The following is a 24,807-nucleotide window of genomic DNA, read 5'->3' as shown; positions in this document are numbered from 1 at the left end:
TCCTCTCGAGCACTTGTCATTTTCTGTTTTGTTGGTAATGGCCATTCTGGTGGGTGTGAAATGATATCTCATTGTGGTTTTGATTTGCATTTCTCTAATGGCCAGGGACATTGAGCATCTCTTCATGTGCCTTTTGGCCATTTGTATTTCCTCTTCTGAGAAGTGTCTGTTCAAGTCTTTTTCCCATTTTGTAATTGGATTGGCTGTCTTTTCGTTGTTGAGTTGAACAATCTCTTTATAAATTCTGGATACTAGACCTTTATCTGATATGTCATTTCCAAATATTGTCTCCCATTGTGTAGACTGTCTTTTTACTTTCTTGATGAAGTTCTTTGATGCACAAAAGTGTTTAATTTTGAGGAGCTCCCATTTCTTTCTTTCTTTCTTCAGTGCTCTTGCTTTAGGTATAAGGTCCATAAAACCACTTTCAATTATAAGATTCATAAGATATCTCCCCACATTTTCCTCTAAGTGTTTTATGGTCTTAGACCTAATGTTTAGATCTTTGATTCATTTTGAGTTAACTTTTGTATAGGGTGTGAGATACGGGTCTTCTTTCATTCTTTTGCATATGGATATCCAGTTCTCTAGGCACCATTTATTGAAGAGACTGTTCTGTCCCAGGTGAGTTGGCTTGACTGCCTTATCAAAGATCAAATGTCCATAGATGAGAGGGTCTGTATCTGAGCACTCTATTCGATTCCATTGGTCGATATATCTATTTTTATGCCAGTACCATGCTGTTTTGACCACTGTGGCTTCATAATATGCCTTAAAGTCTGGCAGCGTGAGACCTCCAGCTTTGTTTTTTTTCCTCAAGGTACTTTTAGCAATTCGGGGTACCCTGCCCTTCCAGATAAATTTGCTTATTGGTTTTTCTATTTCTGAAAAATAAGTTGTTGGGATTTTGATTGGTATTGCATTGAATCTGTAAATCAATTTAGGTAGGATTGACATCTTAACTATATTTAGTCTTCCAATCCATGAACATGGTATGCCCTTCCATCTGTTTAGGTCCTCTGTGATTTCTTTTAACAGTTTTTTGTAGTTTTCTTTGTATAGGTCTTTGTCTCTAGTTAAATTTATTCCTAAGTATTTTATTCTTTTAGTTGCAATTGTAAATGGGATTCTTTTCTTGATTTCCCCCTCAGCTTGTTCATTGCTAGTGTATAGGAACACTTCAGATTTTTGAATGTTGATCTTGTAACCTGCTACTTTGCTGTACTCATTTATCACCTCTAGTAGTTTTGCTGTGGATTTTTCAGGGTTTTTGATGTATAGTATCATATCGTCTGCAAACAGTGAGAGTTTTACTTCTTCCTTTCCAATTTTGATGCCTTGTATTTCTTTTTCTTGTCTAATTGCTCTGGCTAGAACTTCCAACATGATGTTGAATAACAGTGGTGATAGTGGACATCCTTGTCTTGTTCCTGATCTTAGGGGGAAAGTTTTCAATTTTTCCCCATTGAGGATGATATTAACTGTGGGTTTTTCATATATTCCCTTTATCATTTTAAGGAAGTTCCCTTGTATTCTTATCCTTTGAAGTGTTTTCAACAGGAAAGGATGTTGAATCTTGTCAAATGCCTTCTCTGCATCAATTGAGATGATCATGTGATTTTTCTGCTTTGATTTGTTGATATGGTGTATTACATTAATTGATTTTCTTATGTTGAACCATCCTTGCATACCTGGAATGAATCCTACTTGGTCATGATGTATAATTCTTTTAATGTGTTGCTGGATTCGATCTGCTAGAATTTTGTTGAGGATTTTTGCATCTATATTCATTAGAGAGATTGGCCTGCAGTTTTCTTTTTTTGTAATATCTTTGCCTGGTTTTGGTATGAGGGTGGTGTTGGCTTCATTGAATGAATTAGGTAGCTTTCCCTCCACTTCAATTTTTTTGAAGAGTTTGAGGAGAGTTGGTACTAATTCTTTCTGGAATGTTTGGTAGAATTCACATGTGAAGCCATCTGGTCCTGACTTTTCTTTTTTGGAAGCTTTTGAATGACTGATTCAAGTTCTTTACTTGTGATTGGTTTGTTGAGGTCATCTATTTCTTCTTGAGTCAAAGTTGGTTGTTCATGTCTTTCTAGGAACTTGTCCATTTCATCTACATTGTTGTATTTATTAACATAAAGTTGTTCATAATATCCTGTTATTACCTCCTTTATTTCTGTGGGGTAAGTGATTATGTCTCCTCTTCCATTTCTGATCTTATTTATTTGCATCCTCTCTCTTCTTCTTTTTGTCAATCTTGCTAAGGGCCTGTCAATCTTATTGATTTTCTCATAGAACCAACTTCTGGTCTTATTGATTTTCTCTATTGTTTTCATGTTCTCAATTTCATTTATTTCTGCTCTAATCTTTGTTATTTCTTTCCTTTTGCTTGCTTTGGGGTTAGTTTGCTGTTCTTTCTCCAGTTCTTCCAAGTGAACAGTTAATTCCCGAATTTTTGCCCTTTCTTCTTTTTTGATATAGGCATTTAGGGCAATAAATTTCCCTCTTAGCATTGCTTTTACTGCATCCCATAGGTTTTGATATGTTGTGTTTTCATTTTCATTTGCCTCGAAATATTTACTAATTTCTCTTGTAATTTCTTCCTTGACCCACTGGTTGTTTCAGAGTGTGTTGTTGAGCCTCCACGTATTTGTGAATTTTCTGACACTCTGCCTATTATTGATTTCCAACTTCATTCCTTTATGATCTGAGAAAGTGTTGTGTATGATTTCAATCTTTTTAAATTTGTTGAGACTTGCTTTGTAACCCAGCATATGGTTTATCTTTGAGAATGATCCATGAGCACTTGAGAAAAAGGTGTATCCTGCTGTTGTGGGGTGTAATGTCCTATAAATGTCTGTTAAGTCTAGCTCATTTATTGTAATATTCAACTTCTCTGTTTCTTTATTGATCCTCTGTCTAGATGTTCTGTCCATTGATGAGAGTGGGGAATTGAAGTCTCCAACTATTATGGTAGATGTGTCTATTTCCCTTTTCAGTATTTGCAGTGTATTCCTCACGTATTTTGGTGCATTCTGGTTCAGTGCATAAATATTTATGATTGTTATGTTTTCTTGTTTAATTGCTCCTTTTATTAGTAGATAGTATCCTTCTTTATCTCTTTTAACTGTTTTACATTTGAAGTCTAATTTGTTGGATATTAGTATAGCTACTCCTGCTCTTTTCTGGTTGTTGTTTGCATGAAATGTCATTTCCCAACCTTTCACTTTCAACCTATGTTTACCTTTGGGTCTAAGATGTGTTTCCTGTAGACAGCATATAGAAGGATCTTTTTTTTCAATCCATTCTGCCAGTCTATGTCTTTTGATTGGGGAATTCAGTCCATTAACATTTAGTGTTATTACTGTTTGGGTAATACTTTCCTCTACCATTTTGCCTTTTGTATTATATACATCATATCCAATTTTCCTTCTTTCTACACTCTTCTCCACACCTCTTTCTTCTGTCTTTTCGTATCTGTCTCTCCCCAATTATATTTTAATAATATAAATGTATTCAAGGTTTATGAATCAGTTTTGCAGTTAATATTTCATTTAATTTATAGACTCATAGAAGGAAGATATTTTGTCTTTTATTTCTTTTGTATTTTTCATAGTACTCAGCATAAGACTGGACACATAATTGGTACCTAACAAATAGTGGATTTAATCAAGCAACCATACATAGCTAAGCTTGAGGTGTGACAAGAAATGATAGAGAAACAATCTCTTCCAATTTTTGAACATCTGATGAACTTCCAATACAACAAGCACACACACACCCAAAGATAGAAATCTTGAAGTTTACAAAAATAAAGAAATGCAATTCATCATGAACCAATTTGAAGAAATACAGAAAAGCCAATTCACTAGAGTGAGCTTTGGGAGGTCAGGGACCGTGTCATATTCATCTTTGTACACACCCACTGTCTAGCATAGCATCAGGCAAATAGATGTTCAATAAAAATGTATTAAATAAATGAATGTAAGCATTATTATAACATATTTTCTGTGATGATGGAAATGTTCTCTAATTTGTGCTGTCCAATATGGTAGCCACATGTGGCTATTGAGTACTTGCAAAACTGAATATTACTCAACTGAATGTTGAACAACTGAGTTACTGAATGTTTATTTTTATTTAATTTTAATTAAGTATAAGTAGATTTGTGTGGCCAGTGGCTACTGTCATCTACAATGAGGGCAAATAACATGGCCTTATTCTGTTTTATTTGTTCAAAATATTTATTAGATTTTTATTATGTAAGAACTTACAATCTAGTAAGCAAAACTGATCTTAAATATGTATTAATAATAAAATTTAATAAATGTTACAATGAGGTATATTGTAGTCTTATACAGGCCTAAAGCATGAACCTAAGAGATGTTTACAACTGGCATTGCTCTCCTTGGAGTGAGCTGCCTTAAGGTGATTTTTTTTAGAGAATAATCTCATCTTTTTTAAGAGTGGAAAACCTATTTTAGTGCATCAGAAAAAAGTGGTTATTCTGGGAAGAGTAGCTTTGGGGGTGGGTAAAGGCATGCTCCACTTTTTACTTTATTTACCTATATACATTACATTTACATTTAGGGCTTCCTCCTTTGTTTACATAGTGTTTGTCTTCAAAAACTTCCTTTAGTTCAAACTGTCATCTCTTACAAAAATGAGGACAGAATGCTCACACCCTATCTATCTGCTTACATTTCGAAACCATTAATTTATCACCTTGGAAGAAATCTGTTTTTCTTGTGTGTTTTGAAATTTCTGTTTGTTACAAGAATTCTATAAATGGTTTGGCTAAAAATGGCCTTAATTCAACACCTAACTCTCCCTGATAGTGTATACCTTCATGTCAATAAGCACTTGGTGAAAGAAGGAATGAACAAGTGAGTGAACGATTATGAGTGAGGGATCTGGCTGCATTACTGGCAGATAATGTGATAAGGGCCGTATTTGCTATTGGGGTATAGTGAGGGTGAGGCCTGAGGCCATCTTTGTCTGGTGATGAGGAAGGAGTCACAAAGTAAAAGGAGGCCTTGGCACTTGGAGAAGGCTACGCAGTCAGGGAGAAGTCATTTCTCTCTGAACACTGGATTGTGGAAAATCAGGGCTCAAGACAGCACTGTGCTCTGAGAATTTGCAACCTCACTTTGAAGGTGCACAGTGCCAGGTGGGGACACTAATATCTGGCTCAAAGTGGGGATCAGGGAGACAAGTGTTCCCAGGGCCAGGTCTGCAGCAGTTTCCATGGACTTGGGCTGGGCCCTTCTGCTGACATTTCAAACCATTCAAAATTTCAAACCGTGAGACCTACTGACTTTTTTTTTGCACATCACCATTAAAAATGTATTTTGATCTTTTGCTCAGATTAATACTGAGTAATCATTTGCTTCTGTCAAAACATAATGATTGCCTCAGAATAGAAAACAGGTTATTACTGCAATTCATTTTATGCTTTCATCGTGATTTTATACTATATCAATTTGACCAAATGGAACTATGTTCCAGGTTCCCCTTCCCAGTATGGTTTTACATTGGAATTGGCCCAAAATGATTTGGATGATAGAAATGAAGTAGTATCCATTGCTCTCTGAAGGCCAAATTGGTTACAGGTGGTGAGAGAAAGTGAATTCCAGCTTGTCCTCACTTTCCTCCACTTTCCCCCCAGTTCTTCTCAAGGGCTGGCCTTGCTGACCAATAGTAGTAACCTCAGGTCTACCATGAAATGCAGAGTCAATAGCCTTTCCCCACTTCTTCTACAATTATGTATGGTAAATTCGCTATTTCTTAATACTCATATGGTTCTACTCTCTTGATTGATCCCTGACTGATGTTGTACTCTATGTATTAAGAACCATTATTGTTTTAAAATTTTAGAAATAAAACATTTTCATTGTTGAAAATAAGTCAAATAATGATAATTAAAAAGAAAACATTTATAATAATTTGTCTACCAAAAGTTAACTGTTAACCCATTATTAATATTTTACCAGACCTTTCCTATAAAATAAAAACATATAAAACATACTATTTGATACCTTTTAAAAATTATATACTATTACTTATATTTCCATATTATTAAATACTCTGTAATGTCTATGTTAATGACTATATGCTATTTCTTTGTGTTGTAATTTGCTCAATTACTTCCTTAGTACTAGACATTTGGATGGTTGATGATTTTTTACTATTTTGAAAAAGCTTTGATGAACATTCTTATAACTATATTTTACCTTCCTAACTGTCCTTAAATAAATTACTAGAAAATAGCATTTCCAAATCAAAGCATATGTACATATCGAAGCTTTGATATGAATTGTCAAATTTCTCTCCAGAAGAATTTAACTAATTTTATATTCTCACCAATAATGAATTAAGACTTGTGACTTCTCTGTACCTTGGCTCAAACTAAGTGCTATTATTAAAACTTTCCTTTTAAATTATTGAATTAGGTTGAATTTCTCTTTTGTGAAAAAATAATATATATACAAAAAAGCGATAAATTTCAAAACACATCACAACAGTTAGTTGTAGAACAGATTTCAGAGTTTGGCATGGGTTGCAATTCCACAGTTTCAGGTCTTTGCTTCTAGTTGCTCTAAGATACTGGAGATGAAAAATGTCAATATAATGATTCAACAATCATACTCATTTATTAAAACCTACCTTCTCTGTATAACTCCACCATCACCTTTGATCTTTCTCCCACTCTTTAGGGGTATTTGGGCTATGCCCATTCTAATTTTTCATGTTGGAAGGGGCTATCAGTAATATGGGATAGGGAGATAGAACTAGCTGATGTCCTGGAAAGGTTGGCCCCTCTGCATTTCAGGACTTATTTGGTCCAGGGATCCATCTGGAGGGTGTAGATTTTGGAAAGCTACCCTTTGTAGAATCTTAAATAATGCTCTAGATACTCTTTAGGATTGGCAGGAATGGTTTTGGTTGGGGTTTGGTAACCAAATGATAGGTATCAATGTCTAATTGAAGCATGTGTAAGAGTGGTGTCCAGTGTAGCATCTTGACTCCATTTGACCTCTCTCAGCCACTGATACCTTATTTGTGGCACTTCTTTTCCCCCTTCTGGTCAGGATGACATTTAAAAAATATTTTCATTGATAAATTTTAATATTCAAAGATACGAAACATTCTTAACATAAAACATTCTTAATGTAAAACATTCCATACATGGTATAAAATCAATGGCTTACAATATCATCACATAGTTGTGTATTCATCACCATGATCTTTTTTTTACAATATTTGCATCACTCCAGAAAAAGAAATAAAATAGAAAAGAGAAAAAATTCATAAATACCATACCTATCATTGACCACTGATATTTCCATCTACCCAATTTATTTTGACCTTTGTCTTCTCTATTATTTGTTTATTTTTTTATCCATAATTTTTACTCATCTGTCCATACCTAGATAAAAGGAGCATCAGACACAAGGTTTTCAGAATCACACAGTCACATTGTAAAAGCTATATCATTATACAATCATCTTCAAGAAACAAGACTACTGGAACACAGCTCTACAGTTTCAGGGTACTTCCCTCTAGCCACTTCAAAACACTATAAACTAAAAAGGGGATATCTATATACTGTGTAAGAACAACCTCTGGGATAACCTCTCAACTCTGTTTGAAATCTCTCAGCCACTGACACTATTTTTTCTAATTTCTCTCTTCCTCATGTTGGTCAAGAAAGTTTTCTCAATCCCTTGATGCTGGGTGCCAGCTCATACCAGGATTTCTGTCCCATATTGCCAGGAAGATTTACACTCCTGGGAGTCTTGTCCAACATAGTGGGGAAGGGCAGTGAGTTCACTTACCACATTGGCTGAGAGAGAAAGGTCACTTCTGAGCAACAAAAGAGGTTCTCTGGGTGTGACTCTGAGGCCTAATTTTAAGTAGATGTGGCCTATCCTTTGCAAGAGTAAGTTTCATAGGGATGGACCCCAAGATCGAGGGCTCAGCCCTTTGGGATCTAGTTGTCTCCATTGCTTGTAAGAATACCAGAAATTCACCAAACAGGGAAATTGAATATTTCCTCCTTTCTCTCCAGTGCCTCAAGGGGACCTTGCAAATAGTTCTTTATTCACTGCCCAAATTACTCTGGGATATATTGGGGTATCATACTTTTCTGGACAAACCAACAAAGTTTCATGAAGATGGTATTGTTCATCTCACAGTGCTAGGGCTAGGCTCATCCATGGGAATCATCTCCCATTCACCCCTGGATTTCATGTCCCACATAGGGGGAGGACAATGATTTCACTTGCAGAGTGGGCATAGAGACAGTGAGGCCACATCTGAGCAACAGAAGAGGTCCTCTACCTATACCTATAGGTAGGCTAAGGTACTCTGCTACATACATGAGCTTCACAAGAGCAAGCCTCAAAAATCAAGGGCGTGGCCTATTGATTTGGATGTCCTTAATGTTTGATACAGTATCAGAATTTTTCCTGGTACTAAAGTTTAACAGTTCCATGTTTTCTCTCCCATTCCTCAAGGGACTTTGCCAATACTTTTTGATTATCTGCTTAATATGCTCTGGGATGTATCCAGGCATTGTATTAAGCTATACAGGATTAAAGGCCCTCATTCTTATTCTGGGCTTTGTGTGTTTGGATTGTTTAAGTGATCTATCCAGACAAGTTGAATTAGGTTATGTGCTAGAGAAAATTTAGGTTCTGGACAAAATGAAACTTTTTTCTTTGGTCTCAAGGAGTAGATGAGGTTCTAAAATACAGACAATGTCTTTCTTACTCCTGAATTCTGAATTACTTTAATCCCTATCTGATTGGCTTCATTCTTACCTCTAAATACCAGGTTATACAAATATAAAACAGCCTTTCAAAATCCAGAAATTACAATTACTGCTCCGGGCTAAATGTGACTGCTATTAGAACTTTCAATCTAGGCCCCTGTTTTCTTATAAGCATTTTCTAAAGGAGACCATACAATAATTGCTCTTTTGTTTCTTGCTTAGTTTGCATTCCTAAACATCCCACAGGTTCATTCATAATGGTGTCTGCCTCACAATTTTTCCCTTTTTTTGTAGTAGCACAATATTCAATCATATGTATACACCATCGTTCACCAATCTACTTCTCAGTCAGTGTATCCTTCAGCCACCTAAGGTGACCTTTAAGCTGAGACCTGAGGATGAGTAAAAAGTAGCCAAATGATTGAGGATTGATCAGGCAAAGAACCAGCATCTCCAAAGTCAATGAACCAGCATCTTCAAAGTCAGTATCTCCAAACTCAAAGTTCCTGTAGAACTTCTGAGGAGGTGAAAAAAAATTAGCATGTCTGGAACCTAAGTGTGAACTAGAGCAAGATGAGGATGGAATTTGTGCTGGAACTTGGAAACCAATTAAGGTATTGGGACCTTATCTTTGAAACTCCAAAATAAAGCCATTTGAAGGATTTTAAGTAACAAAGTGGCTCAATTAAACTTTTGTTTAGTAGAACTCACATTAGTTGCAGAGTGAAAATAGAATTAGAGAAGTATTCTGAAGGCAGAGAAACTACTTAGGAGGCTTTTACAGTTATCCAGATGAAAGATAATGGCTTGGACTACAGTTCTAATATATCTAAGTACAGTACCTAGAACAGTAGCCAGAACATAGTAGGGGATCAACAAATATTTGAGGTTGAAGCAATGAACAGAAACAGAAGGTCAATATATTCTTTGTTTAGAGAGCAAAAGTAAAGCAGAGCTACAAAGAGAAACAGCATCTTTCAGGATTTACATGATGCCAGCAGATATAGCAAGATCACATTTCCAATGGGCAAAGTGAAGAAAGAATTGTGTCTTGCCCTAATAATTTCAGTAACACCCAAACCAAACATATAAAGTATTTATGCCAATGGCATCATCTTAGAATATGAAGCATAAGATTAACAGTGCAGTGATAAACAAGACAGATGTAACACCTGATCACTGGGTTTCTTGTCTAAACAATGTTTTCACATTAGTTGAAACCAAATAAAATCTTAATTTATAGTCCATATTTTAGATATTGGAGGTGTAGGTTTTTTCAAGGCTGAGAGAGAGTTCATAGGGTTACTGTACCAATTTAAAAATTTCCCGTTCTCCCTCTATATTAAGCTCAGGGGATAAAAAGTCAGCTCATACTATATTAGGAGAATTTAAGTTGGTAAAAACCAAGTCAGAAAAGCCTGAAAATGGTGAGACCATTGAAATTACCTACTAAATGAAGAGACCAGTTTATAGAACTTTAAGAACTTGGGAAGTTTCGATTTTTTTTAGGGATATGTTAAGTTTCATCTTGACCAGAGACAGATTAACCAATTGACTTGTTTAGATACCTTTCATCTTCATTTAATTTCCTTCCTTACCCTCTTGAGTGACCTGTACACGTCTAACAGGCTATCTTTATTAAATGTCCATTTCTGTCAGTTATCTATCCCTACTTCTCAAGTCTCTCTTCTAACTTTTAAGCCTTCTTCTAATGGATGTCTGGAATATCTTTTCATCCTGAATCAACAAGCTATTTCTCTACCATTAGTCAAAAAATCTTCAAATTCTCTATCTCCGAAATCCACCCAAATGTAATTTCTGTGACTCTAACTTGGTTTTCATATATTTCACATTTAGACTTGTATAATTTTCCTTTCCATTTTTTGATACATCCTTAATATCTGTTTATTTTAGACTGTAAATGCCTAAGGAGCAGAAGCAATACCACTTTTTTCCACCTTGGATTAAACATGGTAAACATTTCTAAGAAGGGAGCATGTGAGTACTGCATGTAAAGTGTGTGTGCATATGTGATTCTAAAATATGAAAATATTTATATTTCCTTCGTAGTAGAGATCCAGATTTGAACTTCTACAACCAAACACATTGAAAACATATCTTTTGATTTTAGCATGACTTTAGAGTTGGTTTTGACTATTATTGCAGTCATTAACAAATAGCATGATTTCAAATAGCCAACAGTCTGAGACCAAAATGGAATAAAAAATGCCATTACAATATATGCAGTGAAAATTAGTACCCACTCCATTTTCATTACAACAGGGAAAAGTGGAAAGAATGGGTCTCTCATAGCCAGAAATCAATATATAAACCCTGATCAATAGATGTGAAGCTCCTCTGGATATTTGAACGATTTAATGCATTTTGGCAGGTTTTGAAAAGAGATAAGCCAATAAAAATAGGCTAGATGTCAAATTTTAACATCTCTTATACTTCTAGTATGAAAACTAGCTTTTCTAGACTAGCCTAACTAGTCTGTTACTTCCAATTATCCAAGCATGGGTAATCTGAAAAGTCAGATATATACACACACACACGCACATGGATATGTATACAATCATTTGACTTCTGTTCATTTTCTATGGGGGCATCAGAAAGTATCTTTGCCTCAATTTTCCATTGTCTTAGTATTAGAAATGCTAATATTGATCCAGGAGTGTTACAGTGATTAATCATTTGATATCTGAGACTAGAGGAATGCCAATTACTTATAGCCCTCCCTACAACTTCTGTCTTCTTTCGAAAAGCACAAACTGAATGTGCAGCTAAACTTTGCTTAATAGGTTTAACAGTTCCTTTTCATATAACTGACTTTGAAATCATGCTTTCCACATAGGAAACCTTCAGTGTGAAGCCATGATTAGTCACAGGCTGCAGCTGTCATATTTTATCATATTATAGCTAAATGAGCTATCATAGCATAACATGAATTACTAACACATTTTTGAGTCTATTCCTAACCTGTGACCAAGATTTATAGCTAGCATGGCAACAAATCACAAGGTGACTTGTTCACTTGGAAACTTCTCCTGAAATATTATTTAAGCCATAGGAGGTCAAAGAAACAAAAGCCTTTTAATTACCTATTACCAGGGATGAGTGACAGTGTATACCAAGTGAAACAGGCAGCAAGTATTCGCCTTCTTGTTAAGGCCATATTGTCATATTATTATTTCCTAAATGTCTGAAACAAAAGGTTAACCTGTTTTGCTGTTAGCTAGGCCCTAGAAATGCTGTGCAACGGCATTACTTTTAGGCAGCTGAGGCCGATCTCTAGAGGCTTGAAGATGTTGCGTTCAACTTCTAAAGGCTTTACTCTTTGAACTCATTCATCTACTAAGAAATCAACCTGAAGGTATTTGAACTTGTGACCCAGGAAAGGGAAAGTTTGCCTAATTTTATTACTTAGATTGTTAAGCTATCCCTCTGTGTAAAGCTGGTTCTTAAAAACAGTGCTGGAGGATAGAAATGAATCAATAAGGCCTGGTTGGTTAAAATGTGATGGAGTACTTTAGTTGAAGGAGAGACATGTGCCACTGTATAGAATCCTGCTAGTAGAAAAGCTCAGAATAGTAAGAAAAGGTTGTGGAAGATTTGTACCTGGAGAAATTGAGTCAATTGTTCCAGTGGGAATGCAGAAGAGAGGAACAGATGATATTAAATCCCAGCATTCAGAAGAATTATTTTAATTCTACATTATCCTGTAATTATTACAGCTCTGCAGGTTTCTACTTATTCTGCAGTATCCTACATTTTTTGCTGAATGATTTAGCACATCTGCAGTAAGAAAATGTGTAAAAAAAGGAAAAACTCAATGAATGTAATAATCTGCAGTTGCCTTGACTGCCTTAGGAGAAGATTCTAAAAATATATAAATTAATTCAGGGTTACTTATACTGCTAGCAAAGACTATAGCTATTGGTTAGAAAAATGAAGGTTAAAGCTTGCCTTCAAATGATAACCCACACCTGAGAAAGAATGAAAAGGAAAGACTGCAGCTCCTACAGCATTTATTTATTTATAAAATGCTTAGAGAGCAGAATATTCAGAAACTGTGTGCAGTTAAACTCTAGTGAGCAAAACTCAGTAAATATTATTTTCTCAGGGAATAGAATTTCCCTTTTGTGCTATTTTAACCTGACTGGGGATGCCCCTACCCCTAAACTTCTGAAGTCAATGTGATCAGGTTTTGCGACACACAGATTCTCAAAACTGGTATTATTTGTGCTAGGGAATGGGTAGGATATTCAAAAGAGTAATGGGAAATTAAACCTCGATGGTACATATGGGAGAATCTTATGCACTATTTACGAACCACTTAGGGGGGAAAAAGGCTCATAGCATTCCTGAGAAGTAGTTCTGTTGCTCAGACATTTTTAGCCTAAACCTCAGTGTACTATAGAAAATCATTACCAGTGCAAAGCTGTTCATGTGCATCATCTTTTGAAATCCATAATCAGCAGTTTGAATTTAACACCAGAATTAATCTATTTATGCATACCAAATTATAAGGGAATGAAAGATCTGGCGTGCTCAATTTGTTCTTGGATGCCTATATGACTGGTTGTTTTGACAAGGACTCAGAGATCTGCAAATCACTCTTCCTAGGACTGTCTTAATGAATTAGGAAGAGCCAGGCTTTCTGGTCCTGATTGAGTTTACTGTGCATGTCTAGATATAGGCATAGGAAATATTTACATTTGCTTGAACAAAGACTGAAATAAGGTTCTTTAATGCTTTGGATGTTTCTTAGAAATAAAACTGAGGATTCATCCTGTAAGTCTCCTTTCTGTCTCCATCCTTGAAAACTAATCTTTGCTTTCCTGAAATCAATTTTTATTTGAATATGGGACAATCTCAAGGTGAATATTATGAAGGTGGTAAACTTTCTATATTGGAATAAGTGCTATACTCTTCCTCTACAAGAAAAATAAATCAGACTAACTACAATAGAGTTTCTAGTCAGCTCTGTTGCCCCAGACAGAGAGAAAAATAATCTCCCATTGCCTGACCAGATTCTGTTGCAGAGATTAGATTTTACTGAATTGGGATAATTTTAAATTAACAAGAGAAATTTGACAGAACCAAATTTGACTGGTTTTTCATCTTCTTATAAACCCTGTGGAAGTATTTTTGTAAGGAAGTACAACACTAAGTTTAAGTTGAAAATGTTGCTTTAATATATCTATTATGTACAATGCTTTGGCTTTTTAAGTTCAAGAACAAAACTTCAGTGCTCTCTATTCCTTTTTCCTCACCTTGAAGAGATCTTTAATTCCTATAATCCAATTTTTCATTTAAGTCTTCTAAGGCTGCCTGGCTTTTTAATGCAATGGTCATCTTCATATCTTAATAAAACAAAAATTGAATTAAATGCACTACTGGGCAAGCATGACATGACTTTTGCTAGCATATGTAAGGTGTGAAAAACTGGAAGAAAATACTATTCAACTTAGAGTTCCACTTGAGCAGACTGTAGTACACTAGAAATGAGTTCAGTCTTAATGGCACTGAAAAAAAGTAGAAGCAGAGTAAGGTAGAGATCACTGATTTGAACCTAATTAAATAGACTGGATAAAAATGCTGGAAAGCCAGAAGGTAAAGTCAATTTCTTAGTCCAGTGCCAGTCTAGGGATGGAATATATTTAGCAGTTGATGTTCTGCAAGGGTAGACTGATAATATCAGCAACAAAACCAAAAGGATTTATTAATAATAAATCCTAATAGCCTTTACTTTTAAAGCTCTTTCATGCTCTGCATTTAAGTGGAAACAAAAAAAAAAGTAAATTCTGTATTTTAATCAAATTTTAAAACTCTAAAAGATCCTTAAGTATTTGATTAGTATTGAAGCTCTTCAACACTAATTTTGAAACTAAATACTAAAAGACTGTTGTATGATAATAGCAAATAGTGGAGTGGAAATTCAACACATTAGGATGGTTAGCATTGTTTGAGAAAATTGTTCCTTTTTAAGTTTAAAGATTAGACAATTGATTATTCCAAAAACAACACTTGAACTAAAGCACTTAAATAAATAGCATTCAAAAGACAACTTTTGGGTACTCTAAATAGAAACATTTAGCAATCAGAAATTTCATCTGATCATAGAACATTAGATAGAAGGTTCTTGCATATTTTTACTGCGTGACTGTAGGCAACATCACTACACAGAATAAAAGTAGTTAAATCAAAATTTTATTCCTTTCTTCATACTGATCATTTTATGTCATCAATATAGTGTTTCAATTGAAGGATGAGTAGGGAACCACAAATGATGAGTAATTATCCAAATGTATTGAGTACTATTAAAATTAAATAGAATTAAATATTCATTTACAGTAAGGAACTGAGTTATATTTTGAGATGCTTTATTTAAAATAAAGAAGTCTAAGATGTTTGTCCAGTGTCGAAGAGATGGAGAAAAAGGGGAAAAAAGGTGAGGAAAAAGTGAAACTTTCATTGGTGCCTAACTTTGCCACCAGAAAATATCTTTTGGAGCACTGATTCATGGCCATCGTAGTTTTTTTCAAAGTCCGTTTGTTCCTCTGTAATGTAGTCCAATAACTTATAGAAAACCAAACTTTCCACAAGTGACAGGAAAGAGGAAATAGATCTGCCTTTTCTCAGTGAACTACAAACAGTATTTCCTTGGATTTATAGTCTTCCTTTTCCAAAGAGCTCAGGGGGAAGACATTTTGCTGCCCAATTACTCACAAATAGTGAACAGCCTGTAACAAGAAGTTAGAGTGGTATCAGAGATACAGCTAAAGAGGTTTGTTGAATTCAAGTTTTAAAAAGTAGGTTTTTAGCTCTATGCTGCTATAGTGTCATTCAGTACCACAATCCATGAACTGTTTCATAAATTCTCCCCAGGGCAATTTGTTTCATGGACTATTGTCAAGTACTATATTTGCCACCCTAGCACCCAGACTACATGAACCACCAAACAAATATCCTATCTAACCTATTCTACGCTTGAGGCTTACAAATGGCAGAGTAAAATACTTGTCAGAATATTCTTCATTGCTGCTGGGAAAATAGACAAAGGCCTGCCACTGTGCGCCACAGGACTGCATGGATCGTGCCTCCCTCAGAGAGGTCACAAGTCTTTGGGAACTCAGTCTGGACTTTAAATGTGGAGGAAACACCTCATGGCTACCTAGAAGTCACAACTCTGCTTACTGTTTTCTCTGTTCTCCTCCTCCTGCTGGATTCCAGGGGTAATAGAGTCCTCTCAGGTGTCTGTGTATGTGTATATATATGTGTGTATGCTTATGTATTTCTGTAAAGAAGGAGGGAATGTTTTTCCTGTAGTGTGTAAAGTTGTGAAAGAGTCACGATCATGGCTTTTTACATTGAATATTGGAACATTTCAAGAATAATAATAAAAATACTTTTTTAATTAAAAAAAAAGTCACCAGGGACTTATTGGAGATAATGTTATCAGACAGTACACAGGAACGCCAGTGAGACACCTCTCTGTGCATCAGGGAAGAAGCACACTTGGCCAGCAAACATTTTCTTTTTTTGGCCAGCAAACATTTGATTCCTTCCCTACCTGGAGAACACTGCTCCTTTAAACTCCTGCTCTAGGACAATTCTCCCCAGAAGGACTTTGGCCAGCTGTGTAGGGTCTGAAGTTAATAGAATTGGAGGCAGGGGGAGGAGCAGTGTGATAAGAAAAGAGTTTTTTTAATTGTGAATAAAATTTAGGCATGAAAATGAATATTTAAAATGGAAAATAAACCACAGCAAATCATATATATAGAGAGAGAGAAAGAGAGAGAGAGAGAAGCTTACTACTTCTGGATTTTATTTTTGGTTCTTTTGATCAATATGTCTAGTTCATATTACACATGATTACTCTTTTTTACAAAAAGTCTTGAAATTGGGTAGTATAAATTCTTCAACTTTGTTCTTTTTAAAAATTACTTTAACTGTTCTAGATAACTTGCTTTTCCATGTACATTAAAGAATTAATGACAATTTCTGGAAAATAAAAAAAGCCCAGTTGGAATTTTGATTAGGGTTTTGTTAAATCTATAAATTAATTTGGGAAGAATTTGCATTTTAACAACATTTAATTTTCTGATTCATAACCATAGTATATATCTCACAGCAATATTCTGTAGTTTTCAGTGAGTAGATTTTTCACTCACATGTTTTGTTAGATTTATTCCTAAGTATTTTTGGGGGGGAGGGCTGTTTTTGAAATTTCAAGTTTTTAAAATTTCATTTTCCTATCATTTGTTAGTATATAAATTTCAGTTTTAGATGTTAATTTTTCATACTGTGACCTTGCTAAATTCATTTATTAGTTATATTATTTGTTTTGTACATTCTGTAGAATTTTCTATGAAAACAATTATGTTATCTGGAAATAAAGACAGTTTTACTTCTTTGTTTACAATCTTTATGGCTTTTATTTCTTTTTCTTAATCTTTTGTACTAGATGGGACTATCAGTATAACATTTAAGGGAAAATGTTAATATTTCACCATTAAATGTGATGTCATTGTAGTTTTGTTTTATTTATTTCTACAGATGCCATCAATTCAATTGAGCAATTTTCTTTCTAATCTTAGTTTCCTGTGAGTTTATTATTATTTAAGTCACAAATTGTTAACTTTTTCAAATCTTTTTATTGCATCTATTGACATGATCATATGTTTTTTTTCTCCTTTTTTCTGTTCAGGTGGTGAATTGTATTGATTTATTTTATTTTTTATTGGAGAAGTTGTAGGTCTATAGAAAAGTCATGCATAAAATGCAGAGGTCTCTTATAGCACCCTATTTTTAACCCTTTGTGATAGTTTGGTACATTTGCTAGAATTCATGAGAGAACATTCTAATAACTGTATTATTAACTTTGGTCCAGTGTTGATTTATTTATTAATGTTAAAGTAATCTTGCATCCATGGGGAAAAATATTCACTGTACTATCTTTTAAATATATGGTTGGATTTGATTTGCTAATAATTTATTAAGGAGCTTTGCATCTATATTCATGACAGATGTTGGTCTGTAATTTTCTTTTTTTATAATAGTGTTGTCAGGTTTTGTTATCAATGCTGTGCTGGCTTCATAAAACCATTTGGAATGTGCTCCCTCTTTCTCTATATTCTGGAAAAGTTTTATTTTGTATTGTATCAAATTTGACTTCCAGTTTTGGTCCAGCATGTAAAGTGCTTGAAAGTCATCATTCCTATCCTCAAATAAGAAAAAAGCTGAAAAACTGAAAATCAACACTCTTCTTAGATCCATCAGAGAATTGAAGTCACAGAGAAAACCACAGCCTTGAAAACAAGAGAGAGACACAGATACAGAGAATCATAGCTTACCTGGAACAGACACCATCTCTGGACCCAGCCTTGGGTAGGATTACTTAAGGTGTAATTGACTAATTGCTGGAGATTGAGGGTGGGCTAGCTTAAGGGATAAAAAGTTCTGGAGGCCCGGCCTTAGGGGAGTCCCATACTTTGGAGCCCCACTGTGAAAATAAGAGAAGCATCCTGTATTTCATTCAGGGAGAGGGGGAAAGTAATCATTTTGAAATATGCCCAGAATTTGCTGTTCTCCTTAACAAATTTGCTTCTTCCCTCAAGGAATCTATTTTATAAGACAGAGCCTAACCAACCATGGGGAAGAAACATACCCAATTTAAGCTCCCTCTAGACTTTGATGTGAAGAAAATAAAATACACAACTCCAGTCCCCTCTAGCCTTCACCTAAAGGGTGAAAAAGAAAACCTGAGAAGCATTTGTGAAGGTCATTTCCCAGGGGCCTGGGCTCACTAAAAAACTAAGACCTCACCATAGGATTATAGAATACTTCTCATCCCACTATATTTTACCACCACATCAATAGTGTTGTTGTATATTTACAGGGGATTACATTTGAAATGAACTGCAAAGCTCAGACCCTACTTAAGGAGTCTTCAAGGAAACCCAAAGACAACAAAGGAGATAAAAGCAAGGCCACCAGAGAGATTTTTAGCCTCTGACACCTAGAGATAGAGCAAATAATAAACATAGCCTAATTCTAAGCTAGATAAGTTCATTTCTCTACCCAGTACATCATGTCTAGCTTTCAACAAAAAATTACAAGGCATGTTAAAAGGCACAAAGAATAAAAAGCATATATAAATATGCAGTCTGAAGAGACAGAGAAAGCATCTGAACAAAACTTAGATATGGCAGAGAATTTGTGATTATCAAATTGGGAATTTAAAGTACTGTAATTAATATGCTGAGTGCTCTAATGGAAAAATGGCCAATTTATGAGAACAGATGGACAATGTAAGCAAAGAGATGGAAACTCTAAGAAAGAATCAAAGGGAAATGGTAGAAATAAAAAACTAGCAGAAATGAAGGATGCCTTTGATGGAATCATCAGTAATTGAATACAAATGAAAAAAGAATCATCTTGTATCAAATTTAGTAAGCTGTATATCTGAAGAACTTGTCCATTTTATGTAAGTTACTGACCTTGTTAACATAAAGCTGTTCATAATATTCTTCAATTTTTTAATTATATTTTCAATGATTCTAAGACCTGTTATGCTAACCTCTTTTTCCTTCCTGATAATGGTGTTTTTCATTTTTTTCTCTCTCTTTTTTATAAGCTTAGGTAAGGTTTTATCAATTTTACTGACCTTTGTATAGAGCCAGTTTTTGGCTTTGTTAATTTTCTAGTTTATCATTTTGTTGATTTTTTGTTCTTATCTTTATTTCCTTCCTTTGACTTACTTTTTGTGAATTTTCTTACTATTATTTTAGCTTCTTGAGGTGGGAATTAGGTCATTGACATTAATCTTTTCTTTTTTTTTTAAATAACATTTATAACTGTATATTTCTTTCTAAGCACTGTATTTTTAATGTGACTTTATTATTTTAGAATGTAATATTAAATGATATAAGCATATCAGTAAGTATGTTTATTTGCATCCAAAAGGCATCTATTCTTTTTTTAAAAAATATATATTTCAACAAATACGTGCTTAGGTAAAATGTTAATTTTAACAATAACTCATGACTGCTGGCAATATACTCTGGCTAATGAATATTATTACCGTTGACTTTTAAAAGTGTCAGGCTAAACTGCATATATTTTCAAATTATAGTAATATATATGTAATATATAGAGAAAGCAACAGAGAAATAATTCACTTACAAGACTAATATGTAAATACACACTTAAGAAATGTAGTTTGATCATATAGTTACTTAAGTAGCAGCAGCATATTTCATGCTGAGTGATATTTCAAACTTTTCTGTGAAAAGAAAACCCATATTTTTTAGTGTGTTTCTAAAAGTCCAATAATCTGTTTGACTGAAGAAGGAATTGACTATGGATGAGCTCATTTCTGTCTCATGGATGTGAAAGTGGAGGAACTACAACCCATTGAGGGAGTCCCCTTTTTGATCTACTTGGTCTCTTTGACTCTTAGATGGAGATCACATTAGGTGAAAATAGTCTGACAGCCCAAGAGGCCTGAGTGTAGGTGAGGAATGGCTCCATTTTAAGACCCAGGCCCACCCTAAGGGAACAGGCCATTAAGGGGTGAACTGAGGTCAAGTGCTGCATTTTGAAAAAAATCTTCGTATGGTTGTGAACTTATTGACCTCTTCTAGGGATTCCAGTGTTTTTATAATCTCTACAATTGCCTCTTCTTGTTGGAACATGTGGATCCTTCTCCATTGAATTATTGGATGAGCAAAGTTAATTCCTCCATCAGGAGTGTTTTCATTCTTTTCACCTTTCTGTAGGTGTCTATAACTTGGCAAATTTAAAGAACCTTTCTCTAGTCTGGCATTCTCTTAAGATGACTCGGTGTCTGCAAGGCCCTTTGACAGAATTAATCTTGTCAAGAAGTTGACATTTCTCATCAACTAGTGCAGCCAGTGTAGTTGAAAGCTGTTTTTCATGGCTTATATAGAGTCAGCTATTAAATGACTGTACAAAACTGAACAAAAATAAGAAACCTACCAATAAGCTGAAGAGAGGTAGATGCATCAATGTCTCCAACTGTGGAGGCTGTAGAACATGATGTGTGAACTCATATCATCAAGCAGCATTCCATAACCACCTCTTACAACCTCCTAAGGAACAACCCAAAGCCTAGTTTCACAGTTGGTAACAGTCCCTTCATGGCACTGAAGCTACCACAGGGCTCTGCCTTGTGACTAGGGATCCATAAGCTACAACACACTCCAGAGAACACCCCAAATTTCTGCCTGGAAACCCACCAGTCAATGATAGTCTGGACTGGTCATCAGTGAGTTGGTCAGTGGAAGGGAGTTTCATTAAATGAAATATGCATGTTTCCATCACTTTCATGCCTTTCTCTAATGGCTACTGATGTTGAGCTTCTTTTTGTGTGCCTATTGGTCATTTTTATATCTTCTGCTAAGTACTGTATTTTGGCACATTTTATTTTTATTATCATTCAATTTGAAATTTTTTTGACTTTCCTAATTTCTTCTGTTTTCTTCTTTTACACATGATTATTCAGAAGTGTCTTGCTTAAGTATCAAATATTTGGGAATTTCCTAGAATCTTATTGTTATTGGTTTTTAGTTTAATTTTTTTGTGGTCAGAAAACATATTCTTTATGATTTCCATTTTTTTTACATACAGCGAGACCTGTTTTATGGTTGTACATATTATCTATCTTTGTGAAAGTACCATGTATATGTGAAAAGAATATTCATTCTGTAGTGATTGGGCTGTTGTAATTTATAAATAACAATTAAGTAAACCTAGTTGTTAGTGTCATTAGATTCACTATATTTTACTTTATTTTTGTTTAGGTAGTCTATGAATTACTGAAAGATGGGTGTAACAACCTCCTACTTTAATTTTGTTCTTGCCTATCTCTCCCTTTAATTTTGTCAATTAAAAAAATTTTTATTGTAAGATATAACATATATACAAAGCAAAGAAAGAAAAAAGCAATTACTTTCAAAGCACACTTCAACAAGTAGTTACAGATCAGATCGCATTCCATCATCTCAGATTTTTCCTTCTAGCTGTTCCAAAACACAGGAGGCTGGAAGGGATATTAAGATAATGATTCAGCAGTGATACCCATTTGTTAAATCCCATTTTCTCTGTTATACCTCCTCCTCCTTTAATCCTTCTCCCAATCTAAAGGAATCTTTAAACAATGCCTCTTCTGAATTTTTCATGTTGGGAAGTGGTGTGACACTAAAGGACAGGGGTATGTAATTAATTGATAATCCTGGAGAGGCTGGTCACTCTGAGCTTCAGGAATTATCTGATCTAGGAACTGTCCAGGAATTATATGTTCCAGGACAGTAATCCTAGTATATGAATGCTTTATAGAGTCTCAGTTCAAACCCTAGGATCTCTTTTTTAAAAACAATTTTACTGATAAAACTTAACATACAAACACGCAAACATTTCATACATAGTGTACAGTCAATGGATCACAATATCATCACATAGTTGTGTATTCATCACCATGATCATTTTTGAACATTTTCATAACTCCAGAAAAAGAAGTAAAAAAGAAAAACTCTTGCATACCATAACCCTTATCCCTGCCTCTCATTGACAACCAGTATTTCATCAATCCAACTTATTTTAACCTTTATCCCCTCTATTATCTGTTTATTTTTTATCCATTTTTTTTACTCATCTGTCCATACACTACATAAAAGAAGCATCAGACATGAGATTTTCACAATCATACAGTCACATTGTGAAAGCTATATCATTGTACAATCATCTTCAGGAAACACAGCTACTGGAACACAGCTCTACAGTTTCAGGTAATTCTCTCTAGTCACTCCACCACACCATAAACTAAAAAGGGATATCTATACAATGCAGAAGAATAACCTCCAGGATAACCTCTTGACTCTGTTTGACATCTCTCAGCCACTGACATTTTATTTTTTCCCGTTTCTCTCTTCCCTCTTTTGGTCAAGAAGGTTTTCTCAATCCCTTGATGCCAGGTCCTGGTTCATCTGGGAATTTCTGTCCCACATTGCCAGGAAGATGTACAACCCTGGGAGTCATGTCCCAAGTAGTGGAGGAGGGCAGTGAGTTCACTTGCCTTGCTGGCTGAGAGAGAGAGAGAGGCCACATGTGAGCAACAAAAGAAGTTCTTTGGGTGACATCATAAGTACATGGAATCTTGAATGGGGCATGAGATTTTGTTGGTCTGTCTAGGTTAGTGTGATGCCCTAATAAATATCAGAGTAATTTGTACAGTGAATATAAGAAATATTTGCAAAGTCCCCTTGGGGAAATGGTGAGAAAAGAGGAAATATTCAACTTCCCCATTTGAAAAACTTCTAATATTCTCACAAGCAATAGGGCAACCAAGTCAATAGGCTGAGCCCTCTCCCTTATGAAACTTATTCCTGCAAAGGACAGCCTTAACTTATTTAAAATTAGGCCTAATTTAAAGACTCACTCCCAAAGAACCTCTTTCGCTGCTCAGAAAGACCATGTTATATACCAACAGCTCAGTATCTCAGAATTTAGAATTGACAGTTACGCTTCCTGAATCTATGTTACTGTTGTAAGAGCTTACAATATAGGACCCTTTACAAAAAATCCAATCTGATAATTCATGCTCTCAACTTTAGTTCATTGGATTTTTGTAGTATAATTAGTTCATATGGTTGAGGCATGATAATATTTATTTTTTTGTTCTTGACATTTCATTCAACATACCGTTCTTAAGGTTCATGTGTCTAGTTGCATGCCTCATGACTTCATTCCTTCCTGTGACTGCTCAGTACTCCATTATATGTATACACCATAGTTTCCCTTTCCATTCCTCAGTCATTGTTCCCTTAGGCCACCTCCATTCATTGTGGATCAGGAACACTGCCACCAGAAACACCGGTGTGCAAATATCCATTCATGTCCCCACACTCAGTTCCTCCAAGTATATATTGAGCAGTGGGGTTTCAGGATCATATGGCAAAATCACCCCTAACCTCTTATGGAACCATCATACTGCCCTCCAAGGTGCTGCACCTCTCATTTCTCTACCGACAGTTAATAGGGCCATCTCTTTCTCCACAGTTTCTCTAGCATTAGTTTCTCTTGGTTCATTTTGAAATAATCTTATTCACACATCATACAATCCAGCCTAAGTATAGTCTATTGCCACCATACTCTATCTGAAGACATTTCCTTTTCTTCTACAAAAAAATCATACCCCCTTCCCAAACCCCCAACTTGTTGACATTTTGTTTTGCCATGATGCCTTTGTTACATTCAGTGGAAGCATATTACAATGTTAGTGTTGACTATAGACCTTAGCTTACGCTGATTGTACTTTTCCCGTATATTGTCTATTTTCTTCACCCTGCAATACTGACATGCCTTTGTACTTCCTCATGGAATTTTTTTTTTTAATTTCTGCATTTAATCACCATCAATGTACACTCTAGGTATTCCTAAATTATACCATCTCAGTCTTTATCTTCTATCTTTCCTTCGGGTTTCATATGTGCCCCCAGCCCTTCTCCCTCTATGAAACACATTCAGCTTCATTCAGTGTACTTATATTGCTATGCTACAATCAAGTAGTATTGTACTATACATTTATGAATTTTTGTGAACAGTCCTATTGCACAATCTGTATTCCTTCAGCACCAATTGTACACTCTCTATCCTATTTCTGTCTCCTGATAACCTGCGTTCATATCTTAAATTCTCCAAGTTCACTCATTAATGTTAGTTCATATCAGGGAGACCATACAATATTGCCCTTTTGTTTCTGGCTAATGTCACACAGCATAACACCCTTAAGGTCCATCTATGTTGTTACATGCCTCATGACTTTTTTCTGTCTTACAGCTGTGTAATATTCCATTGTATGCATATATCACAGCTTGTTTAGCCACTCATCCATTGATGGACATTTGGGCTGTTTCCATCTTTTGGCAGTAGTAAATAATGCTGTTATAAACATGTGTGTGCAAATGTCCGTTTGTGTCCTTGCCCTCATGTCCTCTGAA

This window comes from Tamandua tetradactyla, chromosome X, assembly GCF_023851605.1.
Source record: "Tamandua tetradactyla isolate mTamTet1 chromosome X, mTamTet1.pri, whole genome shotgun sequence".
Classification (NCBI taxonomy): Eukaryota; Metazoa; Chordata; class Mammalia; order Pilosa; family Myrmecophagidae; genus Tamandua; species Tamandua tetradactyla.
Note: the sequence above shows the minus strand (reverse complement) of the source record.